At 42.2% G+C, this 15,023-nt stretch overlaps 1 non-coding gene across 1 annotated transcript; it reads right to left on the reverse strand.

The window, feature by feature from the left end:
- Positions 1–13,734: 13,734 nt before the first annotated feature.
- Positions 13,735–13,872, reverse strand: LOC114814369. Its single transcript, XR_003762167.1, has one exon. It is a non-coding gene; the product is annotated as a small nucleolar RNA SNORA7 (small nucleolar RNA).
- Between the last annotated feature and the right edge of the window lie 1,151 nt (positions 13,873–15,023).

Genomic DNA, 15,023 nt, shown 5'->3' on the forward strand with positions numbered 1-15,023 from the left:
GAGTAAGCACTAAGTAAATATTATGTCTGCCAGTGTTACGTCCACAGACATAAAAGGAGCCGTACGTAAAGCTCTCACTTCCTGAGAATCATCTTTACACTTGACTGGGTAAATTCCAACTTTAGTTTTCATCTCTGCCTGTAAACTGTAAGTTCCTTGTGGGCAGGTACTCATGTCTACTAATTCTGTTATACTGTACTTTCCTAAGCATGTAGGACAGTGCTTTGCACACAGTAAATGTTCAATGAATACCAGTCAATCATATTTACTGACAGCTTACCATATTAAGCACTTGGAAGACTACAATATAACAGAGTTGGTAGACTCAATCCCTGGAAGCTTACAGACTAAAGGAGACAACAGACATTAATATGGATATGTATATAAGTGCTGTGGGCTGAGGGTGGAATCAGTAAAAGGTATAAATCCAGATGCAAGGGTGTCAGAATAAAGAGGAAGCAGAGGAAATGAGGGTTTAGTCAAGAAAGGCTTCTTGGAGGAGGTGGGATTTTAATAAGGCTTTGAAAGTGGGGGGGGGGGGACTGGTGATCTATCGGATATGAAGGGGAAGGGGAGTTCCAGATCAGAGGCAGGACATGGGTGAGGGGCCAGTGGTCATATAGACAAGATCGAGGTACAGTGAGTAGGTTGGCATTAGAGGAGTGAAGTGAGCTTCCTGGGTTGTAAGAGGAAGTCACGTTGATTTATCTAAAATTGGTCCAATCAGCATACTCTCTAGCTGGAGGATGGAAACTAGTCATTCTGGGAACAAAGATTATTCTGTTTTTTCCTGATAGAAGTACACCAGCTATCTTTTGAAACACTTGTGTGCTTGGTAATACTGATGTAAACTGAGCTTTAGGTTGGACTAAGTATTTGTCTCCCTGCTCAAGATTGTAATCTCCTTGAGGGCAGGAATTATTTCTGCTATCTCCACTGTATCCTATGAAAGGCTTAGTACCACACTCTGCCCAGAATAAGTGCTCAGTAAATATAAATGCTATTGACCGCTTAACTGATTATCTTCTGTCACCTTCATCTTCCTTACCACCTTTCTTCTGCCTTGAACACCCTCCCCGTTCACATCTACCAGGCTACTGCTCTCCCCTTCAAGGCCCTTCTGATATCATATCTCTTCCAGGAGGTCTTTCCAAACTAATTTCTAATTTTTAAACTCATCTACCCCCCAGCTTCCACTTCAGGACTTGTATGTCTCCTCATCAATCATCAATTATATTTATTGAGCGCTTTCTGTGTAGTAAGCACTTGCAAAAGTGCAGTTCAACAGTAGAATGCAGTTGGTATATTCAGTCTCTGACCACAATGAGTTTACAATCTAGAGTGACTGTAAGCTTGAGTACTGACATTAAAGCCTCCATATTTCCATGCCTCTGTTTCCCCCAACTTTCTGTAGTTAATTTTAAGCTGAGTGTCCTTCTGCTCGACTGTGAGTTCCTTGGAGGCAAGAATCATGTTGCTATCTCTACTTTAGGTCTTCAGTGAAATAGTAGAGTGTTTTGCACCAAGTGAGTGGTCAATACATACTGATTAATTGATTGGTAAACTGAAGTGATATTTCTGCCCAATCACCTTCCTTTTGGAAAATAGCCTTTAATTAAGCCTACAGAAACCCCCTTATAGCAACCAAACTGGACAGTTCTCAGAAACCTATTGTGTTGACAATTATTCCATTAATATTTACTGAGCTCCACCTGCAAGGGTCAGCAACCATGTCTACTTCCCATCTGTGTCATTCTCTCCCAGCACTCAGGACAGTGCTCTGCACACATTCAATTATTTATTATTCATGTACATATTTATTAAGTGCTTAACAAATACCATAATTTTCTCCCCCGTTTAGACTGTGAGCCCTTCATTGAGCAGGGATTGTCTCTATCTGTTGCCAAGTTGTACATTCCAAGCGCTTAGTACAGTGCTCTGCACATAGTAAGCGCTCAATAAAAACTACTGAATGAATGAACAAATGAATGAATTACTATTATCACCACAATTATTACTGAGCACTTGGGAGAGTTCATTAGAATTAGTACACACGATCAAGACCTTCCAGGTTCGGGCTGAAATTTTGCAGTTTTATCCTCCATCCCCAGTGAGAGCTGAAACAATTCTGTGGACTGGGTCAGTGAATGGATTCGTTTCTCTCTGCCACCAAAGAGAAAACACTCAGGTTTTCTGAAGCCTGAAGTTCCTCACGTCTTATGCACATGGTGTCTCATAATCTAGCCCAACCTCTTTGATTCTAGAATCTAAGACGTCAGGCCAAGTACCTTCCTGAATCTGGCCTTTAAAGGTCACATTAAGTTCCAACTTATTCCTCCTTTTGGATCGGTTTCTGCCAATACGGTAGTCGGGCTGTTTGTTTGAATTCATTTCTCTTCCATTTTTAGTAGGGACTCCTTATTTGGAGACCTGAGCTCTGTCGCTCTCTCTCGTAACTCTAAAGAACCGAAGGCTAGCAAAATCAGGAATGGGATCTCGGTGCATTTGGTCTAACTTCTTACATAGAAGCAGGTTAAACATCCTCTTTATTTCTAATTTAACCTTCACATATTAATAAACTATTGTGTAGGTGGCAAGATGATAATGTGAAGCAAACTCATTATTATATGGAGGAGGTAGAGAGAGAAAAAAGCAAACTTGGCATTTAATATAATTCAATTCCAACTGTGTCACTATGCTCACTGTGTGGTGTATATATGCTTCTGCCTTTTCCCTTTCCTGATTTTACATTTGAAATATAATCCTGTTTTTCCCAACAACATAAGGTTGCTCATAACATTAAAGATGGGGTTGCAGATAGCTTCTGAAGTCAATACTAAACCTGAAATAGCAAATGGAAATTGGGTACTTCGATTTCATCTAACATAAACAAATTCTATTGAGAACATTTCCAAAGCTTTTTCAGTGATATGGACAATAATAATAATGATAATAGTGCTGGTATTTGTTAAGTGCTTTTTAGGTGCCAAGCACTGTTCTAAGCACTGGGGTAGATACAAGGTAATTAGGTTGCCCCACACGGGGCTCACAGTCTTCAACCCCATTTTACAGATGAGGTAACTGAGGCACAGAGAAGTTAAGTGACTTGCCCAAAGTCACATAGCTGTCAAGCAGGTGAGCTGGGATTTGAACCCATGACCTCTGACTCCCAAGCCCGTGCTCTTTTCACTGAGGCACGATGCTTCTCTAATTAAACATAGGCAGACAAAATGTGATTGCTGGCTCCAAATTAACTAAGTGGCACTCAATGCAAGTTCCATGCAGGTTACAACAGTCCATCTTACAATCTGGGGACATTTAATGGGAGGAAGAAGGAAGTAAGAAGAGATGAACTAAAGATAAGAGAAGAAGGCTTCTCTTCTCCAAGGGATTCTTGTAGTTAGTGTCTATAAAGGGTTTGAAATTGGACATTAAATAAGCAAATGATTATTTTTAGTAATAATGAGTTTGAAACCTATCACATACATTTTTGAACAGTAAGATTATACTCACATTATAATTAGAGGTGGAAGACAAGGTCATAAGGATGTGTTTGCAGCTGTAATGAAAATGTTGGGCTTTGTACTACAGGGGTGAGAATCTGCCACGTTAAGGAAACACTTGAATATTCTGCAATACTTTCAAGTAAGTGTTGAAATGTAACCTGCCCAGAAAATACTTGGGAAATGACTGAGCAAATCTGGTGGCCTCAAGAAACTCACCCTCATCTTCAGGTGATTCCATAGTGGGATGATTGGTTGGGTTCAAATTGAGGGGGTCCTGACTAACCCCCATCTCCATCACTGGCATGGGGAAGCAGGCTTGGGTGGTAGATCCAGTCCAATTGCCACTTATTCTTTGCTCCCTGGGTGTGAGATCTGCACCCAGGAGTTAGACAACACTTACCATGCACTTCCAGCTCAAAGGAATCTAAGTACCATCCAAAGGTTTTGAAACAGTCATCCCAAAACTCCTCCTTGCAGATACCCAGAGAAGCAGCATGGCCTAGTGGAATGAGAACAATCCTGGGAGTAACATGACCTGCATCCTAATCCCCAGCTCTGTCACTCTCCTTCTGTGTGACCTTAGGCAAATCCCTTCACTTCCCTGTGCCTAGGTTTCCTCACCTGTAAACTGGGGATTAAATACCAGTTGTCCCTCCTTTTAGACTATGAGTCCAGTGTGGAACAGGGACTGTGTCCAATATAATTATCTTGTTGTCTACCACAGTACTTAGAACAGCACTTGACACACAGTGAATGTTTAACAAATTGTAATTACTATTATTATCATGTAGGCAACTGCCGTACGGCGAATCTGCCCGGTGACCTCAAGAGGAAAAAAGGCTTCAAGACCCAATCAAGCAAAAAATCAAACTATGGGATGTAGGAGGAAACTGGGAGACCTCTGGAGAAAACAGCCCAGCCTGGTGGGAAACAATCAGTAGAGAGGCTGCTCTCCTTGAGCAGAGACTTTATGAAGCCAGGGCGACTGAATGGCAGGCTTGGAAAGAGAGACAAGCACTGCAGGACTAACAGCCATTATCATCTAGCCCCTTCTAGACTGTAAGCTCTCTGTGGGCAGGAAATGTGTCTACCAACGCTACGATAATGTACTATCCGAAGGGCCAAGGAAAGTTCATTCATTCATTCATTCAATAGTATTTATTGAGCGCTTACTATGTGCAGAGCACTGCACTAAGTGCTTGGAATGAACAAGTCGGCAACAGATAAAGACAGTCCCTGCCATTTGATGGGCTTACAGTCTAATCGGGGGAGATAGACAAGAACAACGGCAATAAATAGAGTCAAGGGGAAGAACATCTCTTAAAACCATGGCAACTAAATAGAATCAAGGCGATGTACATTTCATTAACAAAATAAATAGGGTAATGAAAATATATACAGTTGAGCAGACGAGTACAGTGCTGAGGGGATGGGAAGGGAGGGGGGAGGAGCAGAGGGAAATGGGGGTAAAGAGGGTTAAGCTGCAGAGAGGTGAAGGGGTGGTGGTAGAGGGAGTAGAGGGAAGAAGGGGAGCTCAGTCTGGGAAGACCTCTTGGAGGAGGTGAGTTTTAAGTAGGGTTTTGAAGAGGGGAAGAGAATCAGTTTGGCGGAGGTGAGGAGGGAGGGCGTTCCAGGACCGCGGGAGGACGTGGCCCAGGGGTCGACGGCGGGATAGGCGAGACCGAGGGATGGTGAGGAGGTGGGCGGCAGAGGAGTGGAGCGTGCGGGGCGGGCGGTAGAAAGAGAGAAGGGAGGAGAGGTAGGAAGGGGCAAGGTGATTTAGGGCCTTGAAGCCTAGAGTGAGGAGTTTTTGTTCTCTCCACACGCTAAGTACTTGATACATGCCATGACTGATGGACTGATTGACTTGAGCAATAGGCTATGCATCGGTCAATTTTGCCACTCTCCACCTCACAGGTAAGATCGCAGTAGGATTGTCTTCATAAATCAAGGATGTTTGAAGATATAGTTAAGCACCCATTCAAGGGCAAATAACCCTAGCCCTTGAAGACAGCAAACCACCTTGAGGACGGATTATGCTTTGAGTTAGTTGTGGTATTTATTCCAAGTAAAAAAGTAAATTCTTTTTCTCCCCATTCTCTCAATCTATCCTATCCTATCTCTTGAAGCTTTACGACCGAAGCCAAGGTGACCGTTGGGGTAACTAGCGTGTGTCAGAGCTTGAAAGTACTTGATTTTTAACTTCAATTTAACTTATCAAACTACAATTTGATTTTTTAAACTATAGGGTGAAGCCTTGTGTATCCTAGGGTTCTGTTAAATCTATGCATAATGTGAAATGATGCTTTCTGAAATCAATCCAAGCTTTTGATATATTGAAAAATACAATAAACTGCTAATCTGATTCCCGAATCATCCAAAACATTTAGAGGTCCTTCTGTTCTATCCTTTCCTTTCCTTCCTAGTCCGTGCAGTTTACCTCCTGTGCTTTTCTGACCTACTTCAACAACTCTTAACTTCTTACTTTTCAGGCAAATGAAAATGATCTTAGCAATGTCATTCCCACAGCCTGCCCTCACATCTTCACACCAGTCTGCATTCACTGCTCCACTTTTCCTTGCCTTTGAGCATGAAGCCCCTCCTTGTGTTTCCCGTATTTACTTCCTGAATTCAGCTCCTCCTTTATCCATCCCAAATGAATCTTCTGTGGTCCCCATGTACTTCCTGGGCATTTCTGCATATTGCTGCGTGTGCAGCCTTCTCTCTGTATGAAGAGTTTTCAGTGGGATTTTTTCCTCCATCCTGCTGCTATTAACCATTCTGTCGGCATCCCATCACTATTAATGAATTAGTTTAAATAGCCTACACCTGAACGGTCTATTGACTAGTGCACTGGGTGGTTTCACTGAGCCTAATTCCTCCCTCAGAATGCAGGAGAAAGGGGCAGGGATTGAAGAGGAAATTCAACTTTGCTTGGGTTGATGATCACTCCCTGAAACTGGCCAGTGTGGAAGTTGTTGGGAATTGTCCCCCTGAGCTAAGTGCCCTTTGCTCCAACTAAACCTCACTGGCAACAAAATGAAGAACCCGGGAGAAGCAATGTGGCCTCGTAGGAAGAGCACAGGCTGAAAGTCAGAAGATCTGTGTTCTAATCCTGGCTCCACCACTTGTCTGCTGTGTGACCCTGGGAAAGTCACTTAACTTATCTGGGCTTCCATTATCTCCTCTCAAAAATGGGGATTAACAGTTTGAGCGTTATATGGGACAGGGACTGTGTTCAACCCAATCATCCTCTAGACTGTAAGCTCAGGGAATATGGCTGTTATATTGTTGTGTTGCACTCTCCCAAACATTTAGCACAGTGCTCTGCATACAGTAAGTGCTCAATAAATATCATTGAATGGTTGATTGATCTTTATCCCAGCGCTTAATACAGTCTCTAGTACAAAATAAGCACTTAATACCATAAAAAAGAATCTAGGAAAAGAACATATGACAAAACATATTTAGTCCTCTCTGCTTAGACTTTAAGCTGAGAAAGCCAAGTTGCCAATATTCCAAATTTTAAAGAACCTAAAAAGTAACATCTCCAACTTCTGCCTTCAGTACTATAATCGAATGCCTAGTTTGCACGCAAGGAACTATCGAAACTAGGTCAGCCAAAGAGAGTTTTCTTTACGTCTCCTATGTTTATGCAAGAATTTTCTGATTGAGGAGGAAGAAATCAGGAAGAGAATTAGGTTTTCAAACTCTTTGCCAGTTATCAGGCAAAGGGATCTTGCAGATGATTGCTATTAAGCCTTGTAGGAAGATCGAGTCATATGTATAATTTTACTCATTTCAGTGGTGGAATAAGTTTGCTACCTGAAGTCCTTAACTGGCCAACCTCTCCCTCATCCCTTCAAAAATGCCATTTGTGTCCATCCATCAGAGTTTTGCTGGATTGGAACATAAAGATTTCTAATAAGTTTTTGTGCCATCTGAATTAGAGCTATAAAATCTAGAATTGATTTTGCTAATGAAAGGCAATGCCATTGTGCTGATTAGGAGAAGATACAGTCTTAACATTTTCTACTATTTTGGGACACAGATAATTAGGGAAAAATGAAAAATGGCTTCTCAAAGAGATATAAATACTCTCTCGCTTATAGTCATTAAATTATCATTTGCATCAGCAGTAGTAACTTCACCCTTTTCTTTTCCATTTAGACTTGTAACTTGCAAATGCCTATCTTAACGTGTGACTGGATGGTATTTTTGACTTCTAGCGCTAAAATTACCTAGGGCTCCTAGAAGATGCCTCCGACTGTCTGTTGCAGATGCATTTACTTCATCATGCAAAATATGAGAGTTTAGGTAGTTGAAATTCCAAATACTTCAGTAGAGTTAAGTCTCAGGGAGGGAAATTCATCTCTCCTACTAACATTTCACATTCAGGAGCATCTTCAACCCCTAGGATAACTATATATAGAAAGACCATCCTTTGGTGTACTCTGGAGAATCCCACAGAGTTTTAAAATGAGGGGTATAAATGCATACTTATAAATATGTACAGCAGCATATATATTTTCACATTTCTCATTTCCTCCCATTGTCAGAGAAACGTGTGAGTCTCAGCTAAGATTCATTCCTTTTATAAATATCAAAGGGCTCATAAAATTATGACTCTAATTATGAATATATAGCTATTTACAAGAACAACCCATTACACTGCTCCTACGTTAATTTGTTCTGGTTTCAAATAACATTATTGCATGCATTTCTAGCCTTGTGATCACTATAGGGACTACTGGCTTGAAAGCTAGAGAGAATGAATGTGTTAAACAAATTATGAGGGCTCAAATGCAATCTTCGCAGGTTTGGGGTCCAGAGTTCAGACTCTGGAGCTTATGATTCCTGGAGTGAGGAAAGTAGTTATTTTTCTACCTGACTTAGAATGTTTGCAAATGAAGCGGTGAAGTTGAGTTCAATGACTTTGTCAGTAAATTATACTAAGTGAACATGTGAGTAGCTTGCAGTTTAACTCTGGTTAATGAATAACTTATCGCATAGCGCCTTCCTATCAAGGTACCGAAAATGATTCCCAAAGACTGAGCTAATAGGCTTGTGTTTAAGAAACAACACATGCTTTAGTCTCATTTTAGCAATAGGAAAACCGACGAACACAGTGGCTAAATGATTTCCTCCAAGTCCCTCATTAATGGCATCCAGGGAATCTTGACTTCTGACTCAAAATCTCTCCTCGAGTTATCGGGCTGGACCTGTCTGATATCAGTCTGGTTGTATTTAGATTGGGTGTAATCAGGGAAAGTGGCTCTTGTTCATATCTACTGTGTCCTTGTACAAATTTAATTTTTCAAAGCATTCTACATCTCTCCCTACGGTCCACAGATTAACCACTGCGAGGACCGGGCTTGGATAATCTTTCCTCAAGGTCAAAATAATTTAGTGTCCACTGGTAATAGGAAAAAAAAAACTCAGGTTCCTAAAGTTCATGTTGAAAACTGGAGGCTTTTGTTCAAATCCAAAATTCTGGTAGACCAGGAAATCATGGACTATTGGGTGAGATTATTTAGTGTGTCAAATTTTTGTCCATTATCTCTTGCCTACAGGGATACTGTTTTTCATGATGAGATTATTCTGGAATGCATGCCACATCTTTCCCTGAGCCCTTTGAAGGCTTGAGAAGCATTCAAAATGTTCCTAAAGGTAGTGGCTAGTTTTCTCAAGGCTTGTGCTCCATAACAGCAGAGATCATGTCAGTTGTTTGTTTTATGGTATCCGTTAAATTCTTGATTTGTGATAATCACTGTTCTAAATGCTGGGGTAGATCCAAGTCAATTAGGTTGGACGTAGTCCCTGTTCCACGTGGGGCTCACATTATAAGAGGGAGAACAGGAGAAAAGAGGCACAGAGAAGTTACACGGCTTAATCAAGGTCACACAGCAAGCATTTGACAGAGCCAACATTAGAACCCAGGTCCTCTGACTGGAAGGTTCATGCTCTTTTCACTAGACCATGCTGCTTCTGTTTATTCTATTTTACTCTTCTAAGAGCTTAATGAACTTAATGCACTTCTCAGATCACAGTAGTTCCTCAGTTCATGTTAGAAGTAGTGTGGTTTAGTGGAGAGATCATAGGCCTGGAAGTCAGAAGGACCTGGGTTCTAATCCTGGCTCCACCATATGATGGCTGTGTGACCCCGGGCAAGTCACTTAACTTACCTGGGCCTCAGTTACCTCATCTGTAAAATGGGGATTAAGAATGTAAACCCCATATGGCAAAGGGACTGTGTTCAACCCAATTAACTGGTACGTAACCCAGTGTTTGGCACATAGTAAGTACTTAAGAAATACCATAATATAATATTATATATACATATATATATAGCATCAAATGATTAATTGGTTGATGGATTGGCTATGGTTATTTGGAGCCAGAATTAGAACCCAGATCCTTCTGATTCCCAGGCCTGTGCCCTCTCCATAGGTCATGCTGCTTCTTGAAACAAATGACTCTGTTTCTGATGGCTAAGTATCCTACTGATCTGTGAATAGCTATGATTCATGACTTCATGTTTTTGATGAATGAATCTTTCTATAGGATTCCAATGACCATATGGCTGATAGTTCTGGCAATACTTAGAGTGAGGAGGGGCAGAGACTCCCAAGGAGACTCTCTTCCGGAGAATTTTCTACTCCTTATCAATCTGTGAATTCTACAATTATATCTCTTGGAATTATACAGCTAGAGAGGTGGAAATTAGGTGGGGAATGCCTTTTGGAGGAGGCAGGTTTTCAGGGGACTTTAACAATGGGGAGAACTGTAATCTGGAAGATTTGAAATGGTAGGGAGATCGAGACTGGTGAAAGGTTGCGATTGATGAGTCAAAGGGGGAGTTGAGAGTGAGGAACAGTCAGAAGTTTTTCTTGGGAGAGGTTAAGGGGGTAAACTGAAGTGTCCTGGGTAAAGAATGCAGATCTCAAAAGAAGGAAAGAACGATGGAGAGCCTTGAAGCCCAAAGTAATTAAGCTATAGAGATTTTAAACCCAAATTCTCCCTTAATCTAAGCACTGGGATAGATACGAGTTGCCCAAATTAGTCACACATGGGACTCACAGTCTTAGTAGGAGGTGTCTAGATCATAACCATTCTTTAGGCTGGTAGTGTGCTTTCAAACGTCCTGATTCAGTCTGGGGGAAAGGGAGTTGTAGGGGAAGAACCGCTTGGAAGCAAAAGAGCTGGCTGCCTACATTTCTCATAGACTAAAGTGGCTTTATGGGCAGAGTTTGCCTCTACTGCCGAGGATGGAAAGCCACACCCACCCCTGCAAAGCTGAGCTGGAATTGCTTTTATAAGTGAAGACATCGAAGGTGAATCACTCGACAGTAGACGTTCTCTGCCTCCTGTCTATCTTAGACCCTAAGAAGAGATTTACTTTTGCTTTGCTCCGAGACACCGATTGAGATTTTTCTCTATCATGAAATGGTAGGAGAAGCAGAGTGACTTAGTGGAAAGAGCACGGGCTTGGGAGTCAGAGGTCATGGGTTCTAATCCCTGCTCCACCACTTGCCAGCTATGTGACTTTACGCAAGTCACATAACTTCTCTGTAAAATGGGGATCAAGACTGTGATCCCCATGTGGGACACCCTGATGACCTTGTATCTACCCCAGCACTTAGAGGAGTGCTTGGCACATAGTAAGCGCTTAACAAATATCATCATTATTATTATGAAATAACTTTGTCATGATTCCGGAATGCTTGTGGACTAATGGAAAGAGCATGGGGCTGAGAGTCAGAGGACCTGGATTCTAATCCCAGCTCTTCCATGTGTCTAGTGTGTGACCTTGGGTAAGGCATTTCCTTTCCTCTGTGCCTCAGCTACCTCATCTGTAAAATGGGGGTTAAGACTGTGGTACAGAGTCTGTAGTCACAGTACATAATGTGGTACATGGACTGTGGCCAACCTGGTATCTTTTATGTCCCCCACATCTTAGTTCAATGTCTGGCTAGAACATGCCTGACAAATACACTTGAGAAAAAAAAATAGCTACCCTTATTCAGTTAGTCACCAAAAGCTACCAGCTCTTTCTTCACATCTCTAGAATTCACCCCTTGCACTGCAAGCATTTATATCTCGATTCATTTGTTGCATCAAACCCCTTGCAGACCTCCTGGCCACCAATCTTCCCCTCTCCACTCTATTCTTTTTTCAAAAGATTGTTTAGTGCATATCTCCCCACATCTTCAAAACCTCCAGGACATTTCTCCTTGGCTGTGACTTGCCAAAACCTCAAATTTAAAGCAGAACTCCCCATCTCTCCATCTGAGACACTTCCTCCTCATGCATTTGCCATTTGGGTTGATAATATGACCATCTTCCCTATCCCAGAAGGCCCTAACCCTAATGTCATCCTTAAGTCTTCCCTCACTTTCAACTTTCACATTCAATCTAGTTCTAAATCCAACAGGTTCTTCTTATAAATCAAGTCCTAGATTCACTTATGCTTTGTCACCCCATCTCCTGGAAACACTATCTAACTTTGTTTTCGCACACTCTACTTGTCCTGGTTCTCCTCCAATCAATCTGGACATTTCTTCTCAATTTATTTCAGCCACTCCTTCTCTGCTTCCCACCCTCTCACTTTGGAAGTCCCTCAGGGATCAGTTTTGGGTTCCCTTCTATTCTCCATCTACTTGACTCCATGGCTTTTACTATTATTTCTTCATGGGTGATTACCAGATCTACCTCTCCAGCCCCAGTCTCGCTCTTCTCCAGTCTCACATTTTCTCTTGACTTCAAGCCATTTCTATATTTGGATGTTCTGCCAGCACCTCAAATTAAACATATCCAAAACAGAACTCCTCATCCTCCTACCCCAAACCTATCCTCCCTATGAATTTCACATTGCTGTCCAAAACACCACCATTCACTATCCCTTAAGTCTGGAGCTTTGGCTTTATCCTTGACTCATCTCTCTCTGAACCAGCATATTCAGTCTGTCACTAAATTGTACCATGAAACATCTCTAGAATCTGCCCCTTCCTCTTCATCCTAACAGCTTCTTGCATGCTGATCCCAGAATTTATTCATTCATTCAATCGTATTTATTAAGCGCTTACTGTGGGAAGTACAATTCAGCAACAGATAGAGACAATCCTGGCCCACAATGTCTTTCCCTCTCTCGATGCATCGGTCATCTCCCTGACCTCCACGCCTCCTCTCTCCTCCCGCCCCCCCCCCCCCCCCCCCCCCGTTACATTTCATACTTCACTCTGCTTCCTGGATCGTTTTTCTAAAAAAACAACTCAGCCCACCTCTCCCCATTCCTCTGAAACCTCCAGCTGTTGCCTATCCAGCTCCATATCAAACAGAAACTCCTCACCTTTGGGTTTAAGGTATTCAATCAGTTCTCCCACATTACCTAAACTAGCTGTGCTCTTAATTAAAATGCAACCCAAGTGCTTTGATCCTCTAAAGCCAATTTACTCATTGTCTATGCCCACTGGATCTTTAAGAATTTGAGAATCTTGAAGAATTTGAACTTCTCCCACCCCCAGCCCCACAGCACTTATGTACACATCCCTTTATGCTCTTTCCCCTATCTGTAATTTATTTTAACATCTGTCTCCCCCACTAAACTGTAAGCTCTTTGGTGACAGAGAGCTGACTACCAGGTCTGAGATATCATACTCTCCCAAGCACTTAGTACAGTGCTCTGCACACAGTAAATACTCAGTAAATATCAATCAATGAATCAGTGGTATTGAGTGCTTATTATGTGCAGAGCACTCTTCTAAGTGTTCAGGAGAGTACAATAAGAAAGAATTAGCAGACACATTCCCTGCCCATAATGAGTTTATAGTCTTGAGGGGGAGACAGATATTGATATGAAAAAAGAAGTAATTTATAATAAGTAATTTGAAGATGTGCATCACTGATCAATTGATTGATTGAAGACTCCTTGCTTGGCCCCTTGTTAGGGAATGACAGAATATTGTAAAATAGAAAGAGTTTTTTGGTTACCTCAGAAGCTGTGTCTTGTCTTATGCCGTCGAGTCGTCTCTGACCCATAGCGACACCACGGACACATCTCTTCCAGCCCGCCCCACCTCCAATCCGCAATTGTTCTGTTAGTAGATCCGTAGAGTTTTCTTGGTAAAATACGGAAGGGGCTTACCACTGCTTTCTTCCACAGAGTAAACCTGAATCTCCACCCTCGACTCTCTCCTATTCCTCTGCTGCCCAGCACAGGTGAGTTTTGACTTGTAGCAGATGACATTCCACTCAGTAGCCACTGGCCAAGCTAGGAGTGGAATGGGTCGGTCTCTGCTTGACTCTCCCTCCCGTAGCCGAGACTGGTAGAGTCCCGGAAACTCTCCAGGTGCGACCCTGAGAGGGAAGAAGCTGTGTAGACTATTGTCAGCAGCATAGTCCTGGGAGTTAGGGGATCTGGGTTCTGATCCTGACTCTGCCACTTTCAGTCTGGGTGACCTGAGGCAAGTCATGCAACCTCTCTGCGCATCAGTTTCCTCATCTGTAATATGGGAATTAAATCCTAGTAATAATAATTATTATTATTTTTATAGTATGTGTTAAGTGATTACTATGTGCCAGGCACTGTACTAAGCACTGGGGAAGATACAAGCAAACCGGGTTAGACATGGTCCCTGTCCCAAACAGGGCTCACAGTCTTTAGCCTCATTTTACAAATGAGGTAACTGAGGTACAGAGAAGATAAGTGACTTACCCACAGTCATACAGCTGACAAGTGGTGGAGTTGGGATTAGAATTTAGGTCTTTCCAACTCCCAGGCCCAACTCTATCCACTGAGTTATGCTGCTTCCTAGTCTTGCTCCTACACAGACTGTGAGCCTCTTGTGGGACAGAAACTGTGACCTGATCATCTTCTATCTACCCTAGTACTTAGTACAGGGTTTGACATGTAGTGAGCACTTAAAAAAATACCACAATCATTTTTATCAGAGAAAAAAAGGAATGTCAAGCCCTTCAAACTCATATAACCTGTGCAGCTGTTGTCCTTTTTATTATTGATCAATTAATGGTATTTACTGAGCGGTCAAGGTGTTCGGACCACTCCTTTAAGCACTTGAGAGAGTATAATGATCCAGTGGATAGAGCATGGGCCTGGGAGTGAGAAGGACCTGGGTTCTAATCCTGATTCCACCACTTGTCTGCTGTGTGACCTTGGGCAACCCACTTAACTTCTCTGTGCCTCAGTTACCTCATCTGTAAAATGAGGGTGAAGACTGTGAGCCCCATGTGGGACAGGAACTGTGTCCAACCTACCTCAGTGCTTAGCACAGCACTTGACACATGTTAAGTGCTTAACAAATACCATCGTTATTAATATTACACAACAGACAGGTAGACACATTTCCTGCCCACCATGAACTACAGTCCAGAGGGAGGAACTCAGAGTTTAAATGAAAAAGCCACTTAATAAAATGAAGGCTCCCACCATTATTCTGATAGAAAAATTGCTTGCTTTCTTTTAAGAAGATAACAACATTTGAATCTCCTGAACCCTAT

This window comes from Ornithorhynchus anatinus, chromosome 9, assembly GCF_004115215.2.
Source record: "Ornithorhynchus anatinus isolate Pmale09 chromosome 9, mOrnAna1.pri.v4, whole genome shotgun sequence".
Classification (NCBI taxonomy): domain Eukaryota; kingdom Metazoa; phylum Chordata; class Mammalia; order Monotremata; family Ornithorhynchidae; genus Ornithorhynchus; species Ornithorhynchus anatinus.